This window comes from Pezoporus flaviventris, unplaced genomic scaffold (genome assembly GCF_033815535.1).
Source record: "Pezoporus flaviventris isolate CSIRO_AGI_PZ_B2104156 unplaced genomic scaffold, CSIRO_AGI_Pfla_v1 ptg000013l, whole genome shotgun sequence".
Taxonomy (NCBI): Eukaryota; Metazoa; Chordata; class Aves; order Psittaciformes; family Psittacidae; genus Pezoporus; species Pezoporus flaviventris.
This window is the reverse complement of record NW_026892561.1, coordinates 25,871,130-25,890,753: the sequence shown is the minus strand read 5'-3', so window position 1 is coordinate 25,890,753 and position 19,624 is coordinate 25,871,130.

Below are 19,624 nucleotides of genomic sequence, written 5' to 3'. Positions count from 1 at the left end.
TTTATTGCAAGCACTCACCTTAGCTGTGGCACTTGCAGTGTGTGACTGTGTTTCCCTTCCATAACTCTTCAGGGATCTCTACCTTAAAAAAAATAAAATCTGATGTTGGCACTAAAAAGGTGTAGCCACTGGAGTACACCGCCCTGCTGTTGTCCATGTTGATCCCTTGCTGACTTGTCCTCCGGAAAAGCCTGTACACAAAGTGAGAGAAACGTGTTAAAAGACTACAGTTTCATGACCCAGTGCTGAAGAAAACTGCTCTGACTTCAGGAGTAAAAGATATGTAGGATCTGTGACACTAAAATACAGTATCCTACAGATTAATTTGTTAATCATTAGTTTATCTCCTGGTACACATGCATTCTGTGTCCAAAGAAACCAATAAGAAAAATTTCTGGGGAAAAAATTCTTGATTGGATTTTTTAATTGAAGGTAGACTTTCTGAACTAAGACAAGTAATTGAGATTCTTAGGTGAATATCTGGGCCCAGTGATATAAGCAGTGCAGCAGTAAGCAGAGGTAGCAATAGATGAATAAACAGGAACATGAATATTGGTTATGACTCTGCTGGATTGGCTCTCCACATCTCCCTAGTACAGCCAGGTGCTCCCAATGCCATCTAGCAGCAGCCTCAGAGATCTCCATCTAAGACCTCTGTTGTGCCAGCCGAGCAATGTGTTAGCTGCCATCCTGACTGTGTCTACTGAAAAACCCAATGCTTGCTTATAGACCTTTGTACCACCCTCAGAGGAGAAGGGCTGTTCAATTCATGTTGTCCTTGCTGGAAGAGCCCTGGCTATAAAGTGACACATTCAAAGAGCCAGTGGGACTCCAGTGCTGTTGGACCCTGTGTGTGCTGGGAGAACAAAGCTTGCAGAGACTGCATCACTGCACATGATGAAAGGGTGGTTAACCACCTTGTTATGACACGGTAGCATGGAGCCAAATGAATACAAGCTTTTCCTTAAACCCTCTTGGTTCTGCTTGCATGGTGAGTCTCTGCCAGCCAATACATGGCCCCTGATGGGGGAGGAGTGTAAACAGCAGTGAGAGCATATGAGAAGCTCAAGATGGATATAGCAGAAGCAATGGAGAGTGAAATACATGTGCAGGGAGTTTAAATCCTTAAATCCTAATAGGATTTTTTCTTTTTCTGTTTATTAGCTCCAACTTGTTTACTCAGTTATGATTGTACCCTGACTCCCCCCCAGAGGGAAATGAGAACATTTCCTCACAGGGAATCAAGCCCATACCCCGGTTTGTTTCTTTTTCCTTAGGGCCATATCCCTCCCAACAATCCCCGGGTCTGTACAAATCGGACCTGACACAGATTTATTTTTCTTTTTTCCCACTAGATGGTGCCTGAGCACCTCCTCACCGCGCGGCCCTGCAGGTGCAGCAATTCCGCCCTGGTGATCTGCTCTCTGCCTAGGTGTGCTCAACTCGGGATTGGAAGCAGAAGCATACAGCAGTGCAGGTTTGGCTCGTGGCCTGCACTGTTGCCATCATGTTTGCCAGGCCATATCATTAATAATACATTTCTTCTACTGAAAACAACAGCGACAACAAATAATTGCTTAGTGGAAAGCCAGAGATCCTGTGAGCTACTTCCTTGTGAGACGATTCCTGAAGTCACACACCTGTTTGCAGAGCATGATCACGTCGTATATATAATGGGGCAGTTTGCATGTCTTCGAGTGTTTTGATTTTGGAAGTTTGAAGCATAGCTGTGTTCAAACATAAGCTTTGGGCTTATGGGAAATAGTTTGGGAAAGTAACTTCCAAAATATGGCTGAACTTTGTTCTGGTACAATGCCATCTGATGGTGGATGGTCTGAATCCACAGACCTTTAGAGATAATAGTGCTGGGAGAAGGAGCAACACCTGCTAGTCAGCCTGTGGTGCATGGTAGCTCTGAAGCTCAGTTACAGTATGGTGCATGTCAGTAGTAAAATTCACTACAAAATGTTCTACATGGATATGAAACCTGCTCTGTGAGAGGCTCTGTGAAGATCAAACAGACAGTCATTGATATTTCACTGGAGCCGGAAATGAGAAGTTCGACAGCATTTCCTGGGAAGAAAAAAATAATAATAATAAAAAAAATTCTGATTTTGCTGTCCAAAAAGAAAAATAAATTTAAAAACATCCCTTTTCCCATATCTTCTGAAAATCAGCAATAAGCGACTGTGCATTTTTTCTGAGTTTTTAATGCTGCTTTTGTGTCCTTCTCAACCTTGGCACATGCTAATTTCAACTGCTTTTATATTGTGCGTTTGGACTTCCATGAGTGAAACCTTAAAGTGAAGCTGCTGATTTTCCCAGGCCTGGGCCTCTCTATATTGCTGAGGAAATCATAAATCTATCTTTTAAACAAGCTTACACAGGAGAAAAAAATATGACTGCTTCCTTCTTATACAGGTAAAAGCTGAGAATTTATTATTTAGCTGAAATAGTTCTCTCTTTAACATTGTTTCCTCAATACAGTTAAGAAAAACTGTAATATTAATCTATTTAGTCTGTGATATAATGGTAAGAGAAAGTGATCCTTCTCTAATTTTCAACAATTCAGACTATAGAATTGAACACCCGCAGCAGGACTGAGCCCACCTGGATGCTTCCTGTAAATCTGTACAGAATCCAGCTCAGCCTGAATAGACCAAAATGTCTTGTAAATCACAGTAATACTAATGGGGAGCATGCATAACTGCAGGGTGGACTAAGCAAGCATGACTCCTTAGGGAAACATCAGATAGTAAATATTATTTTCAGACAATTTTGTTCTAAATCAAAGCTTTAGATGCCAGACAGTCTATCAGCTTATAAATTCAAAATGCTCCTCAAGCAGAATTTTACTCACCATCATTAAACTCTGTAGAAGAGGTATTTTTCCTTCTCCTAAACAGATTTGGAAACTTGCTGTTGACATAGCAGTTATTCTGCTGCAAGTGAAGACTTCTGCCAAAACTGCATCAGACATCCTTGCAAGTGCAAGCATGTCTGCAAGCTTGACAAGCTGCTCATCTCTGAGCTTTCAGTAGTCACCAGCACAGCTCTGACTCCAATTGCAAAGTGCTTAATTGTGACTGAGCCCAAAATGATCAGCCTATGGTGCACTGTCCTCCCCAGCTCCTGTTACCTTAGCTCCCACAATGTACTGATTACAGGGATAAATAATGTATGCTAGGAACTATCCAAAGTGATGGGTGAGCTTTTTAGAGCCTGCCTCTGTCACAGGCTTCAGTCACAAAAGGCATTGCCTTTTTTAATCTCTTGTTCTTTGGTTATTTTGAAAGCACATTTGGTTTCCAAAGCTAATGGCAACATTGTTTGCTTGCCAGTCAGCTGATTGGCCATTGTTCTTTTAAATCAGAGGGATTTAAACTAATGCTTTTTAACTGTTCTGGAAAAAAATCTAACTTTAGAACTGGACTCAAAAAGATAACGGCAGTGAGAAATGTAACTCCGTGTTGCAGTACAGCTGCTTTTAAAATGGTCTGTGGATGCAGTGGAAAAAAAGGATTGACTGGCAGCTGGTAATGCACTGATACACCTGATGTTTTGATTATGCTGGTTTGCCAAGGGCACCTGAAGAGTCAGCTATTGCACTGGAGAAGCAAGAGAAAAGTCATCCTGCAAATGCTCAGAAACAAACTTATCACCCTTTCAGGGTCACATCTTCTCCTTCCCTTCCCCCCCCCCCCCAGTGTCGCTTGGATTTCCAAGACTCATTTCTGAGGGAGAAAGTGCTTGGATGATACTGCTCAACTTTGGTGTTTCCAAAGGCACCTCAGTGGGTGAGCTCAACAAGACTGAGGCTGGCTGTATGAGTTAAGCATCTTTAAGTCCTGCGTGAAAGTTGGGGACATAAAGCATGTTTAGGACAGAAAAAGTCGAAGATTTGTTCAAAGGGAGGTAAGAAATCTATCACATATCCAGAACACATCCTCCCCACAGAGTGCAGGAGCTGTCAGACAGACATCTCCAATGGGACTATTTAAAGCATTCTCACACATTTGTATGCACGGAGAGGGACAGAGAAGGGTGTTTCTGTTTTCAAATAAGGTTGGATTGAGAGAGTAGTGTGTCTAGTGCTTCCAAACCCTTTTTATTTTCCATCTTTCCACATGCCTGCCTTTCCACCTGCAGTAATGATAATACCCACAGGGATCTGCACCTCAGCTGGAACAGTCCTCCAAGCATGGGGAGGAGGAAGAGGCACACAGTTTCAGAAAATATCACAGATATAACTGCCAGGCTCAGGGGAGCCTGATTTGGAGTTAGAAGGTGGGGAGGAATTCAGCTCAGCTACAGGCCAACAGCAGTGCTAAGGATGAATGTGGAAGTTGGAAACAGTGTAAAGCTTGTAGCCAAAGCCACACAGAAGGTTCTTGGGTGCTGGGCTATGTTTTTTCAAAGACTGATACTTCCTCTGGAGGAGAGCACTTCATCTTGCAATCCTTACAATAGCTTGTTACCCACCTTCACACCCTGCCCTCCCACGCTCAGCAGTGACCTTCTGAACCCTCTGATGCTCCTGTTTTCAAAGGTATTTCTTTATTATTTTCCCCAAAGATGAATCTCTCTTGTCACTTCACTTCAGGCTATGCTGTAAGTAGTTTTTCTGTTCTGTTATTCTCTTTAAGTGCTGGCATGTAACTAACTGAGCTGTCACAACAGATCCACAAAAAAATTACTTCTGATGAGGTATTCACATCATGTAACTGCCAGTGTCTGGCAGAGATATTTAAACTAGCCAGAAAAACTGCTCTGAATCACAGAAAGGCCTTGATTTTTTAATGTGTCGTAGATTTAGTTACCTCCCCGTCTTGTCTTGCCCTCAAGGTGCCACTCCTACTTCTCCCCCCCCCCCCCCCCCCCAAGTTTAGAGGCAGCTTTTGCATTGCCACTGTGTCCAACCTGGAATATTTACTGAATCAGTGAAAGATGGAAAAGAAAAATCATGACAACTGTCTCAAAACAAGCCTTCCTCTGTTCACTACCCATAGCCCTGCTCAGTGGTTCCAATTCACACCCAGGGACAGGGTTAAGGATTTGGTTTAGAGGTGGGGCTGGCATAGTCCAGGGTGGCTGGTAGGGTTAGAGCTGCTGACTGTCCACTCACCCGTGCTGCCTGGAAGCTGGGATGGGTTGTGGGTGAGCTCCAGCCCAGCTGCAGTGCCCAGCTCAGCAATTTAAAGCCAGGCAGAACTGGTAACACTGAGAAAGATGTGAGAAGCTGCACTTCTCACATGGGCCTCTTAGGCACAAAAATTAGGCTGATTACATGCTGGCTTGTAATTTGTCCTGTTCTTTCTCCCTTCGCTTTCATCTTAGAAGGAATAAAGACTAAATTTTATGAAGTGTGTTCAAGCATTTAACTATGCAATTAGACAATCTGAAAGTCCCACTAATTGCTTGTCTGCACCATTATCCATTTAAATAAAAATCTATTGCCTCAGTACTTGACCATTTCATAGAGCAACTTCTGCTTGGGCACCCAGCCAGTGCTCTGAGTGTGAAGGCAAATGAGTAAGATGGCGCAGGGGATTCTGCCTTTAAGAAAACAGAGTTTCTTCTGTAGCCACAGGGTTTCTTTCTCCTCCCATTTCATCTGCAGCCACTGCATCCTCACTTTACCCTGTTAGAGACAGACTGAGTGAAGGAAATACATGGCAGTAACTCAGAGAGTATACCTGTACTGGAAGGGATGGTTAGGAAATAGAAGCCCTGAGGTTCCTTTCACCCCCACCTTGCCAAGTTCAGTTTCAAAACTACTGTTCTGCAGAATACCCAATGACAATAACTACAATATCCTCAACACTGCCTAAAACTGCCATCAGATTATAAGGAGGACTCCCTTACTGTGTCCCTTATTGTTAGTCTCCTTTCCTAATCTACTCCTGACTATTTTGGAAGACTGATTCAGGCCAGCTGTTCATATGTATGTATTTATATACACAAATATATTTATATGTGATAGCTTTACGGCTATCCTTATTAGATTCAAGAAAGCCATCAACCTCAGAAAAAGTTTATTAAAAGTTTTCCATTAGCAATTTTGTTTAAATAACATAATTGTTGTTAATAGTATATATTGATGAGGAGAGAATTGTACCCAAGGCTCATGTATAAAGACATGCAATTTCAGAGTAGCTCAAAATTTGTTGTTAATATCATGTATAAAGAGAAGGAAAGATTTGTGATGATCTTAGGTAGACTTTAGCACCAGAAAACTGCAAGCTACTAGCTAATTATCACTCTTATTAAATGTCTGTCTTAGTGCAGAATACAGCTTATGAGCTTTAAAGCTTACACTAATCAAGAAGTAAGATCAGCCACTGATGTAGGTCACTTACAGCTCAGCTGATATGTAGCTGCTCCTCATTAATATTACCACTTAATCATTTACATTGATGGAATAAAAAGTTACAGTTCTAAAATCTGAAATAGGGGAATAATTACATTGTAATTATTGAGGATTCAGTCACTTGTCCCATTTGCATGAACACTCAAGCAGATGAAAGGGCAGAAAACTAAATGTATTCAATGATACATCATCTGAATTGTATCACATAAAAAGTATTGGAGCTTCCATGTAAAGGTCTTAATTGATATAATATTGTAATTTTAACAATAGTTATTTATATTGCAGAAGTACTTAAAGGCATGTAGTCACTGGGCTGTGGGCTAGAGAGGGAATCCTAAATCTCTCATTTGTTTATGCAATGCAAAGATGGTCCAACACTTTTATGTAATAAGGACCTGGACACGAATCTCAAGTGAGTGTCCTAACCACCATGTGGTGTAAATCAGCCTCTTTCTGTCTCAGTGATTATTTTTTCACTCACTAAAAAAAATGTTTCAGCAGGCAAGCTGCATCCCACAGTACACTGTTGCTTGATAGTCAGAGCTTTCATCTAGAAGTGATGTAGATTTGGGCCTGCATTTCAGTCCTGGATCAGGTTTCTAAGGATATCTCCTTTGAGGTACTTAACATGCTTAGAAGAGAGACCTTGGATTGAGGCATGGAAACGAGTTAGAAATTGAAGCGTGTCAGCCAGCTTTAGGGTAACTTTACATCCTTCTGTGAGCTACTGAACTGCTAATTCCTACTGATATTGGTTTCCAGAGAATGCAGCTGCATTATTTTTATGTATTCTTCATATCATGAAAACTGTTGCCTTAGAAGTTTACAAACTTTAATACATTAGTCATAACTAGTAGTTGATATTTATATCTTGGTTTGCCTTTCATTTGCACTGGTGTAATTGCGGAGTGGTTTGGTAAGAGCTGATCCAGTGTGGATGTAGAACAGTACAACACTACTGATTTATAACAGCGCTTCATAGCTCATAGTAACTGTGGTTCTTCCCCAGTAGAGTTATACCAAAGTAAAGCATTACAATGCAGTTCTTGAATTCAATACCACAAAGGAGAGGTAAGTACCCCATAGCTGGGTACCCCATAGAATATCACAGGAAAAATATAAAAGGATTGAGAGTTTATTAAAGCTTAGGAAGTCATTCACATTCTCTCCCTGGATTACTTGGACATGTGTTTTAATTCTTTCTCCTTTCTAGTTTAATGTTCAGGTCATGAACCAAAGTAGCAAAAGCAAGAAAGTTCACAGTTAATGGAGACATTGTCCATAACTTACCCAGAGCTGGGAAGGTGCCCTCACAGCACAGCAATGTACTCTGAGGACACAGCTGCAAACTCAACACATTTTGCCTCTGGCAGTATACAACACAACTCGTTTTCAGCTGAGAAGCAGGACCAGTGAACAAATGTCTGAAATGAGCTACATTTGCCTAGGTGAGTAACTCCAGAGAGGATCTCTGGATCGCCGGAGGGAGAAGAAACACCACGTCCAGGAGCCTCAGTTCTGAGCGGCGACAGCTCGCGAGGAAGCCTCAAGCACTCGCCGCTGCTTGCCCAGGAGCCGGCAGCTCCGCTGAGGCGAGCAGGGCCTCACGGGGGGCGGTGCCGGGGGGGACGGCCCCGCCCTGAGCTGGTAAAACCTGACCCAGGGAGCGGGAGCTCTCAGGGGTACGGCGAGCAGGGCGGGGTGCGCCAGTTGGCGGCGGCAGCTCGGACGGACGGACGGACGGACGGACGGACGGACGGACGGACGGACGGACGGACGGACGGACGGACGGACGGACGGACGGACGGACGGACGGACGGGATGCACTGCGCGCGCTCGCCTCAGAGCCACGGCCCCCTCTGGGAGCTCCGCTCTGGCTGCTCCGACGGTGGCAGCATCGGCACCAGAGCCAATGAGAGGGGGGGCTGCAGCGCAGAGTTCGGGATGTACAGAGCGCCTGCACTGTTCTCTTGAGGCGAGGGTGCACAATGGGCAGGGCTGCACTCGGTGCGCCCTGGTGGAGGTCCTGCTGCAGCAGCCGCTGAGCTGCGGGGCGCTCTCAGAGGGCTGAGATGTCAGGGAAGCTGAGAGGGAGCTGGACTGCTTGCTCCAGGCCCGAACTGTGCAGGGACCACAAGTGTCCACCATAGCGCATACAGAAAAGGAAGGCGTTAATCCAGGAAGCTGGGAGCTAGTAAAAAAAAAGCAAAAAAAAAAAAAAACCACCCCCCCCAAACAAAACACCACCCCCCCCCCCCCCCAAAAAATAAAACAGAAGAAACACCCCCCCACCCACAATCTCAAAAAAAAAAAAAAAAAAAAAAGGACAATTAAAACCAAGGGGCTTCCTCCAAAATCCAACATCCCCACCCAGAACCTCTTCGCAGTTCTGCAGGGGGTTAATGCGGGAAACACACACCACACCAAATGAACAACCTGCTGAAGCACCAGTAAAGAGGATTACTACTAGTGCCTCCAGGAAAAAGCAGTGGGTTGTAGTAGGTGACTCTGAAAGGCACAGAGGCACCCATTTGTTGGCCTGACCCAGTCTCAGGGGAGGTGTGTTACCTACCAGGGGCTCAAATCAGGGATGTTGCTGAGAGGCTGCCTGGTTTAGTAAGTCCTGCTGACTATTATCTGTTTCTTGTGATCCATGTGGGTGCTAGTGATATTGATAGCAATAGTCTGGGAATCATCTAGAAGCACTGGGAAAGGCAGTTAGGGGCTCTGGGGCTCAGATAGTCTTCACCAATCCTCCAGGTCAGAGGGGAGGACCTTGAAAAGGCTAGGTGGATTTGGCAGGTTAATTAATAGCCATAGTCAGGGGGTTGGTTATTTAGAATATGGGACTCAGTCTGGGAGGCCAGGTCGATTGGAGGCTAGTGGAGCTGGTGTTGGTAGGAGACTTGCCAGGCTTGTCAAGGCAGCTTTAAACTAGATGTGGTGGGGGAGGGGGGCATCGATCCATCCCAATGCTCCCAGTCAGTTGCCAGCACCTGTAATAAATACTTGGAGTAATGCAGAGCTGTTTCAGCAACTCCAGCCAATGGGTTGGCTTCATTTGGAGCTTGGCTCAGATGCCCCTCTACAAGTGCCAGCAGTATGGGGAATAAACGAGGAATTAGAGATGTGTGTATGGCTACAGGGATACAATATCATAGGCATCACAGAAACATGGTGAGTTGGCTTCTGTGACTGGAGTGTTGGAATGGAATGTTATAGGCTCTTTAGGAAAGACAGGCCAGGCACACAAGGAGAGGAAGTAGCTATTTATGTCAGTGATAGGCTGGAGAGTATGGACCTCTGTCTGGGGACAGGTGATCAGTCAGCAGAGAGCTTGTGGGTCAGAGTCAAAGGGAGAACAGTGATTGTGGACATGACTGTGGGGATCTGTTACAGACCACCCAATCAGAGTGACTCTGTGGATGAAGCACCCTATAGACAGATAGGAGCAGACTCATGCTCACAGGCTCTTGTCCTCATGAGGGACTTCAACCATCCTGATATCTGCTGGAGGGACGGTGCAGCCCAGCACAAGCAATCCAGGAGGTTCCTCGACTGTGTGGAAGACAAATTCCTTCTGCAAGTAATAGAGGAGCTGACAAGGAGAGGTGCCATGCTTGACTTCGTGCTCACTAGCAGGGTGGGGCTGCATGGGAATGTGGCTGGTTGGGAATGCTCCAGGGCAGTCTTGGCTGTAGCAATCACGAGATGGTCAAGTTTGAGATTCCCAGGACAGTGAGAAGGGCATGCAGCAAGCTCACTGCCCTCGACTTCAGGAGAGCAGACTTTGGCCTCTTCAGGAACCTACTTAGTAAGGTTCCATGGAATAAAGCCCTAAAGGGCAGGGTGGCCCAAGACTGCTGGTTGATATTCAAGGATCACCTGCTCCAAGCTCTGGAGTATTGTGTCCTGACTAGAAGGAAACGCAGCAGGAGGGCGAGGAGATGTCCATGGATGGATAAGGAACTGCTGAGGAAACTTAGAGGGGAAAAAAGAAGCTTACAATAGGTGGAAGCAAGGACAGGCAGCCTGGGAAGAATACAGGGACGTTGTCTGGGAAACTGGGGGCCAGGTCAGGAAAACTAAGGCCCAGTTTGAATTAAATCTGGCAAGGGATGTGAAAGGTAACAGGAAGGGATTCTATAGGTATGTAGCAAATAAAAGGCAGACTAGGGATAATGTGAGCCATCTCCAGAAGCTACCAGGAGAACTGGCTACCCTGGATTTGGAGAAGGCTGAGGTCCTCAATGACTTCTTTGCCTCAATCTTCACTGACAAGAGCTCTGACCACAGCATCCAAACCTTGGAATGCAGGTGCAGGGACTGTGAGAACGAATACCTCAGGCCCACTGTAGGAGAGGATCAGGTTCGAGATCATCTTAAGAACCTGAATGTGCACAAGTCCATGGGATCTGATGAAATCCATCTGCAGGTCCTGAAGGAGCTGGTGAATGAAGTTGCTAAGCCACTGTCCATCATATTTGAAAAATCATGGCAGTCAGGTGATGTTCCTGACAACTGGAAAAAGGGAAAAGTAACACCCATTTTCAAGAAGGGGAAAATGGAAGACCCAGGGAGCTACAGACCTGACTATGTCAAAATCTTGGAGAAGGTTCTCCTGGAAAACATGCTAGGGCACTCGAAAAACAACAAGGTGGTTGGTGACAACCAACATGGCTTCACTAAGGGGAAATCCTGTCTGACCAATTCGGTGACCTTCTATGATGGGAACTGATAGATAGAGGCAAAGCTGTTCACGTCATCTACTTGGACTTGTTCAAAGTGTTTGACACTGTCCCACACAACATCCTTATCTCTAAATTGGACAGACATCAATTTGATGGATGGACTACTCTGTGCATAAAGAATTGACTGGATGGCTGCGTACAGACAGTTGTGGTCAACTGCTCGATATCCAGTTGGAGACCAGTAACCAGTGGTGTCCCTCAGAGGTCAGTGTTGGGACTGATCTTATTCAACATCTTTGTCAGTGACACGGACAGTGGGATTGAATGCACCCTCAGCAAGTCTGCCAATGACACCAAGCTGTGTGGTTTGGTTGATACGCTGGAGGGAAGGAATGCCATCCAGACAGACCTGGATACACTTGAGAGGTGGGTCAATGCCAGTCTCATGAAGGTCAACAATGCAAAGTGCAAGGTCCTACACCTAGGTCAGAGCAATCCCAGGCACAGCTACAGGTTGGGTGGAGAAGAGATGCAGAGCAGCCCTGTGGAGAAGGACTTGGGGGTGTTGGCTGACAAGAAACTTAACATGAGCTGGCAGTGTGTGCTTGCAGCCCAAAAGGCCAACTGTATTCTGGGCTGCATCAAAAGGAGCATGACCAGAAGGTTGAAGGAGGTAATCCTGCCCCTCTGCTCTCATGAGACCTCACTTGGAGTGTTGTGTAGAATTCTGATGTCCTCAGCATAAGAAGGACATGGAGCTGTTGGAACAAGTCTAGAGGAGGGCCACAAGGATGATCAGGGGGCTGGAGCACCTCCCGTCTTAATAGACAGGCTGAGAAAGCTGGGGCTGTTCATCCTGGAGAAGAGAAGGCTGTGGGGAGACCCCATAGCAGCCTTCCAGTATCTGAAGGGGGCCTCTAAGGATGCTACAGAGGGACTCCTCATCAGGGGCTGTAGTGCTAGGACAAGGGGTAACAGGTTAAAACTTAAACAGGGGAAGTTTAGATTGGATGTAAGGAGGAAGTTCTTTACTGTAAGGGTGGTGAGGCACTGCAACAGGTTGCCCAAGAAGTTGTGAATGCTCCATCCCTGGCAGTTTCCACGGCCAGGTTGGATGGAGTCTTGGATGACATGGTTTAGTGTGTGGTGTCCCTGCCCATGGCAGGGGGGTTAGAACTGGATGATCTTAAGCTATTCCTGTCCAACCCTAACCATTCTATGAGCTGCTAGAGACAGAGTCAGCTTCTGATCCTCACTTCTTTACTTGGTAGTGCTATCGTGGATTTGCATATCTGTAATAATTTGGCCAGGGTTAAAGAATCATGAACACTTGGTCTGCCATTCTTTGTGCTTACCACTGATGGTTTTCCATGGAGTGCAGAGAGTGCTGGGTTACACCCAAAACTAATTAATTTTCCAGTAACTTGTTCTAGAAGTTATTTTTACTCTATCCTGACCTAGCTACGTTGTTAAGAGCACTTTGATAAAGTAATTCAATCGAATGTACTACTACACAGCAGAATTCATAAAGCAACATCTTGTGTAACGAGAGATGTAACAAGAGTTATCAGGTAGGAGCTAGCATTTCCATCTGTGGTTTTTAGCTCCTCATATGAGATTCTGGCTAACATTAAATGATCATGTTTTACGAGTTGTAACAATCCATCAATGTGAAATTAAACATTCACCAAGGATGATAAACCTTAATTCTTGCTCTTAGTTGTCTCTGGTGTAAGGGCATGTTTCTGTCTTGGAAAACTCTGCCCCATTTTCCAAGCCTCTAGACCAGCAGATTTGCAAAGCAGTGGCTGCCTGAAGATCTTGCCATGTGGCAAACAGCCTTTTCTTTTTCACAGCTCTGTTCTTGGAACTGGTTGCAGTTGTTTAGAGAGAGCTCATTTGGTTTTTTCCCCCCACAGTACTTGGCTTGTTGCTGATCCAGATATGGAAAGTTACACCAAAAGTTTCAAGGTGGAAAATTTGGTATTACTTATCTTAATGATTTAAGCCACAATTTTCAAATCAGACTGCCTAGAGGTAGCTCTCTAACATATGCCCTTTGAATCCATCTGTAAGGTTTTAAGACATTGATATATATTTTAATACTCTCTCTTTTCTTGTTTAAGTAACACTGAGGTCATAAACCAAAGGAGAAAACCCATGAAATTTTATAGTTAATGGTGACATTGTCCTTAACTTGCCCCAAGCTGGGAAGGTGCCTTCATGACACAGCAGAGTACTCTGAGGAGACAGCAGCAAATTGAATCATGTTTCACCTCTGGCAATGTACAGCACAAGTGTAAAATAACTTCCATAAAAAAATAATAAAGGCCCAGGTGTAGATGTGGCCTACCTGATAGGAGCTACCATATATCAAGGAGAGCACAAGCCCCCAGTTCAGGGGCTCCATTTTATGCTGTGGTAGCAATGTAGGCAATCTAAACTGATTTCTGTTGGATTAGCAGTGGCAATAACAGAGCCTGAAGTTAAGCATCTACTTGAAGTTATACATGATACCAAATTGGACCCTTAAATCTGCTCTGAGACCTCTTAGCATAAAGCTGAGTGCCTTGGCAAGCTTATGTCCACATTAATAAAAAATCCTAGTGACACAACCTCTTAAGAAGACGAGCAAGAGCTGAAGCCTCCTTAGCAGAAGCAATCTGCTTTGTACTGTTTCCATGCAGCCAGAACACTTAGAAAATCTGTTTTATTCTGTGCTCTCTCTCATTATCAGAGTTTCTAAAAACAGTATAGATCAGTCAATATTCATTTAACTGTTACTTTGTCTGGTTAGTAATTTTTAAGAACTATCCACTTGCCTAGGGAAGTCTGTGTGTTTTGATTTTATTTTTATTCTGAATGACTTCAGTCATCTGCCTGTTTACATGAATGATTAAAGTCTTTTAAACCCCTGACGGATTTTTTTACTCCCTTGCTTTCACTACATACCAGCTTTCTGCAAATGCAGACACGTGTTAATTTGGTAAAACAAAGGCTATTATTAAACAGTAAATAAACTAAACTTAACTGGACTTCTATTATAGTGGCAGAATAATGATCCAAGTAATTGGAGTGGTATGAATAAGGAATGGCCAGAAAGCAAGGGAAGCTATAAGACTGTCCCTTCTAGTAAGAGACTGGGTTTCCTGACACCTTTCAGAACAGTGATTATTTTCTAAAGAGCCTTACAAGCAAAGGTCCTAGGCTTGTACTGCTTGTACCTCTCTATTGCTCCTAACAGGGGGACCCTGTAATTTTTAGTGGGGTCTGGTTCTCCTGCATTCCATTAGAAGCAGAAGGGAATCTGCTCTGATGTTACTCATTGGTGCTGTCTTTTGACCTGGAGTGCAAACCCAGGATGATTTAATGTGAGAGAACCATCACAGAAGTTAAATGGCTCAGACCCTGGCAGCAGAGATAGCAGTAGTGGAAAGGGACCCCCCGCTTGAAGCTGTGCTGCAGAACAAAAGCACCACTTGAATGTGAGAGGGTAACACACGAATCAGGGGAGTGCCAAGATGTGACTTGAAGTGGGAGGCTTGGTGGAAAGACTGTATCAAACTACCTTGTCTCTAAAATGATGCAATATGTTGCATTTATTATATGTGTATATACATCAGTTTTACAGAGCTTGCTGATAGATTTTGGAGCATCATTATAGGAAATAAATGGGAATACACACTGGAAATGACACTGAGGGTGTAGTAACAGATGAGCAGGACACTTTAGGGATTTCCATCTATTATTTGAAGAAATGAATGGATCTCATTCCACAGTGCCAAGCCCTTTACAAACATATTCCCGGACAGAGAAATGTTTCTATTGCATCAGCTTTGGGAACAAACAGATAGAATTTGTTTATGGATATCTTTAAGACAGTGTCTTTCTTGCAGAGTAGCGTGATGTGATGTGAGACTGTACCAAACTGGGAAAGGGAAATCCTGCCAAGGTGCGGATATATCTAAAATTTCTAGGCATATAGACCGAGCTGAAGATGTGCTGGTAAAGAGTAGTTGCTGCTATCCCCACATGAGCTCTTCCTTACCCAATGTTAAATATTTTTTGTAGTATATTGGCTGCCAACAAATGGCACAGGATACTGTACTTTTCACTCCTGTCTCATACTTTGCCAATGATAATTTTTGACTGTCCTTACTTGTGTCTGTGTTGAAAGAAGACAGTGTAAAGCAGAGAGTTTTAGCTGTTCTTCTGTACAGTACTGTATTCAGTTTTTAAATTATTGTAAGCTCATGCTTAAGTGTCATTTCTGTCATGCACATTTGGCTTCCAAGCTACTGAAATTTACAAATATTGTGCAGCTTGCAGATGCTTTACGGAGATTTTTGAGGAACTGTGTTCTCCACAGGCTTTGAAACTGAGACTGTATTTCAGTGGAAGTGATGTTCATGGACCAGAAACAAACAACAGGCAGAGTAAAAGGAGTTTCTTGTGAGTGGAATGGCTGGAAGTTTAAAGCCATTTAAAAAAATGGTGGAAGAGTCTCCTCAATTATTGCAGGCATTGCAGACTAAATTATCATGTTCCATTTGTACAGTCTATGACATGACAAGAACAGAGATTCATCACCTCAGTCCCAAGGTGTCCTTCATCAGGTTGATGCCATTAAAATTCATATTACCTTTTCTGTGTGCCACTAAGGGCCATGAATCATGCAGTGATAGTGAGAATGGTCCACAGAGAAGGACCAGTAAATGTCAAACTTAAAGCAAATATTTCTTTGGGTTTTGCTTTCCCCCAGAGCTGAATATTGTGTCATCCTCTTCTACTTAGATGGCGAATGCCACCAAGCAACAGTGTCCGCTGCATGCAGGAAGTGGACTGTCTTCCCATGACATTTCTGAGAACTCTTCAGAGAGTTCTCAGAAGACCAGAGAGCTCTTGGGACCTTGTTGGGGCAAGCAAATAGGCATCAATGCTTTTACAAAAATACGTATGACTAGCATTTCTTTGTTTCTGATTCTTCATTGTGTTTTAAACTAAAAAAGAAAAAATAAATCCTTGTAATATCTTTCAGATATTTGTAGCAAATATCTGAAAATGTAGTTTGAGAAATGCTGATAATGCTGATTAGTCCAGGCAATAGTACCAGCATGTTTGTACTTCACAAATACTGACCACTTTTCTCTGGAGTGGTTCAGTTTCGTTTTGATTCTGTTTTCCAGCCACATTGAATTTTTCCCTGTAGCAGGTGCAGATGAATATGAGAACTGAAACAGAGAGCAATAGTGTGCTTCTTGAGGAAATGGCAAGTGACTATATAATTTACTCAGTAGTGTATTTCTACTTATAATTACTGCTAATTAAAAAAAAAATCAGCAGAAATTGCATGACAATACTGTGTAAGATGGGTGTAGAGATAAAACATGAATACAACCCATGCCTTGTAGGCTGACAAATTAAGCATAAAATGCTATTGTTTGTTTACTGACTGCCTAAGCATGTCATGAAGGATTCTCTCTGCCTCAAGAGGTAGCACAAGGTTTCCAGTGGTATCAATCTTCTTGTTTGTCATTCATTTGTGCAAACAGTGGAAAGCTGAGCATATAATCATGAAGGCAATTACCCAATTACTTCTCTGCCCTTTAAAAACTGTGTTGCATTCCCTTCAAAACTCGGGGTTGCACTTGAGTGAACCCAGGAGGGTGAGCCGCCCTCTAGCCTGAACAGAACAGGGCAGGTCCAGAGTCAGTCATGCCTGTAAACCTCTCTCCTGCGACTTGCTCCTTCCTGGCAGCAGTATTTTTCTAATGAGCTCAGCGGCAGTGGAAGGTGAGCTGGATTTACCGTGGTGCATCCAGGGCTGCCAAGGGGTAGAAGCAACCTGTTGTCCTCTCTGGCAGAGGTTGCATTATATATGTGTCAGGAGACTGTTGCACAGGGTTGGTGTTAGGGTGTGACATTCTTCTTCTGCTTCCTGCACAGAGGCATGAGGAAGCTGCAGGTGGTGAGGCTTTGCCCCAGCTCGTACAACAGCTGCAAAGGCACCTCTGAAAAAAGTGAGGCCCTGGGCCTGCTCTTGGGTCTCCATATAATATGGAAGCTGGTCTCAGCAACAAAACCAACCAAACAAAAAGAGGCAGGTGTGAGCCTAATGGGTGTCTTGAGTCCTCTTCCAGCCTGGTGGAAGGTGAACGCAAAGAGCAGTGCATTGGGGCAGCTCCTGCTATTTTAACCCAGCTGCAAAACCACTGCACTATGCTCATCCCCAGGGGTTCAGTTTACAGCACCTCAGCTGGCTGTTTTGGGAAGAGCCTCTCTCTCTCCGTATACCATGCAGCACCCTGAAAGAGTATTTCGCCTCTGAAGTGTTTTGGTGTGAGATCTCTGCAAAACCCCCGTGGCAGCATGTGCTGCGTGGAAGCTGGGTCTCGGCAGCATGAAGTCCCTGGGTTTGTTGGGATGTGCCAGGTAGCATTACCATTTTCCCACACCAAGCAATTCTGCTCAAGCGTAGTTGCCTTCACTGGTGCTTCTTTCTGATTTTTATCTGTAATATTTTATTCATTCTGCTTCTGACCATCTGATTCTCCATGAAGCGCTGCCTGTCTGCAAACTAAGTTTGGGAAGTGGACTGACCTCTAGAAAATAAACAGAGCTCGCAGTGAAAATCATGGGAAGCTTAATCTTTTAGCGGATTAACGCAAAGGTGAAGTAGCAACTAGACAGAAGTTTGTAAACATTTACATCAATAAGACATCTGAGAGTATTGGACTCTCTAGACCTTAAAGTACAAGGGACTCCTAAATCAAGTGGGTACCTTAAATTGGATTCAGGGTAAAGTCTTGCCTCCATTTTTAACAAAGGTGATTGATAGTGGAACAGCTTTGTAAGGAAAGCCTGGGCTTTTCCTCATTTGAAGTCATTAAATAAACAATTGGTTCTTTTTATCTATTAAAGACTAAAAATACCCAATTTCATCAAAAAGTAGGATCTGCATATAGGAGTGAAACTGCCTGGCCTGTGGGAGGAGAAAGTTTAGACTAAAACGTCTGACTGGCCTGTGAATCTACACTATCGTTAAACACTAAAATAAATGCTCTAAAATTAACTTAGCGATTCCCCAGCAGCTCTTGAAGAGCTGTGAACTGTGGAAATGTAATGAGAACAGCACTACAAGAAGGCACAAAGTCCTGATCTCCCAACTCACCAGGCTGTTGAAGACTCCAAGGAGAAGACTGGAAGAGGTAATTTTCTTACAGTCTGCAAAATCATCAGTCACTTCTTGATGTATGAGAAGTACCTCAGAAGAGCATGTGGCAGATATGCTCACTGGGGCAAATAAAACACCAATGATTTAAACATTTATTCTGTATGGTCTGTATCAAGTGTTGTTAGTTCTTGTCAGACCAGAGAAGTTAAATTTTATCTGCTATTTGAAAAAAAAGTGGAAAGCTGTAGGAATAGGTGACAATAAAATCATAGAGTATTTTGAAGCCAGGTTGTGACATGTATAGGAACATTCTGCCTTTACTTTAATCACAGCGTTGGAAAGGTGGGGACTAGTTGTCCCTTGGGAAACACGTTGATGCAGCCAGCTCACAGCCCTGTGGACTAAATATGAACAAAAAACAGAAACAAATACAAGTAATTATTTGACTATACTAGCTTTCTTCTGGAACTTGGTTTGGGTACTAACATAATGTGTACCACATTAACTTCAATTCCGCTCCTGTTTGACAAATCCTTGCTTGTGTTGCTGAGTGTCTGCAGGAGCATCACTGGAGCCTGAGGATGATGGAAAGAGGTTAATTTCCATGGACCTGGTAGGGCTGGCTCTCCGTACCCACACATCATTTCCTTCCTTTTCTCTCTCCAATTCAAACACTGTTGTTCAGCCTGCATTAAAATGGGAAAAAAAAAAAATTAAAACTGAATTATTCTCCAGGAAATAGGGATCTCTTGTGGGACTTCTTTTTTGGTTGGTTTGTTTGTTTTTTTTAATATTACTCTTAACCTAGCAGCATCATTACCTTGCTACCAGAGTGGAAATGTATACACTACAGGCTGCAACCTTAGCTAACTGATCTTATATAGTACAGTCTATTCATGTACCAATTTGTAACATGTCCAAAGCCTTGTGATAGCATCCTCATGTGTAGAATTACATTTGTGTCATATTTATTTAATGATAGATTTGCTAATACAGCACCTGCTAAACAGAATAGCAGACTACATTGAAACCGATCACTGTCTGCAAACTGCTTCTAGCAAATGGGATAGGATATCAGCTCAGCTTATATCTAGTCAGTTAACTATAGTTTTAACTATGCATATCTGTGTGTGTTTACTCATCTTTTTTAACATAGCTAATGATCTTGAGTCTAAGACTCTTTGGACACATGGTAAATGTTTTTCTGCTTCTACTACATTTAACTAAATGAAAACTGGTACCCTCTCTAGATTTAGAACTAAGTTACTGGGAAGTCAGTGTGTGTCAGCAGTCAGGCCTCTATGTAATTAAGGAGAAAATTCAGTTTTCAGCTAGACCTCTAGCCAAGCCTAGAGTTTCTTCTAAGTCTTTCTGTACATATCCTTGGAG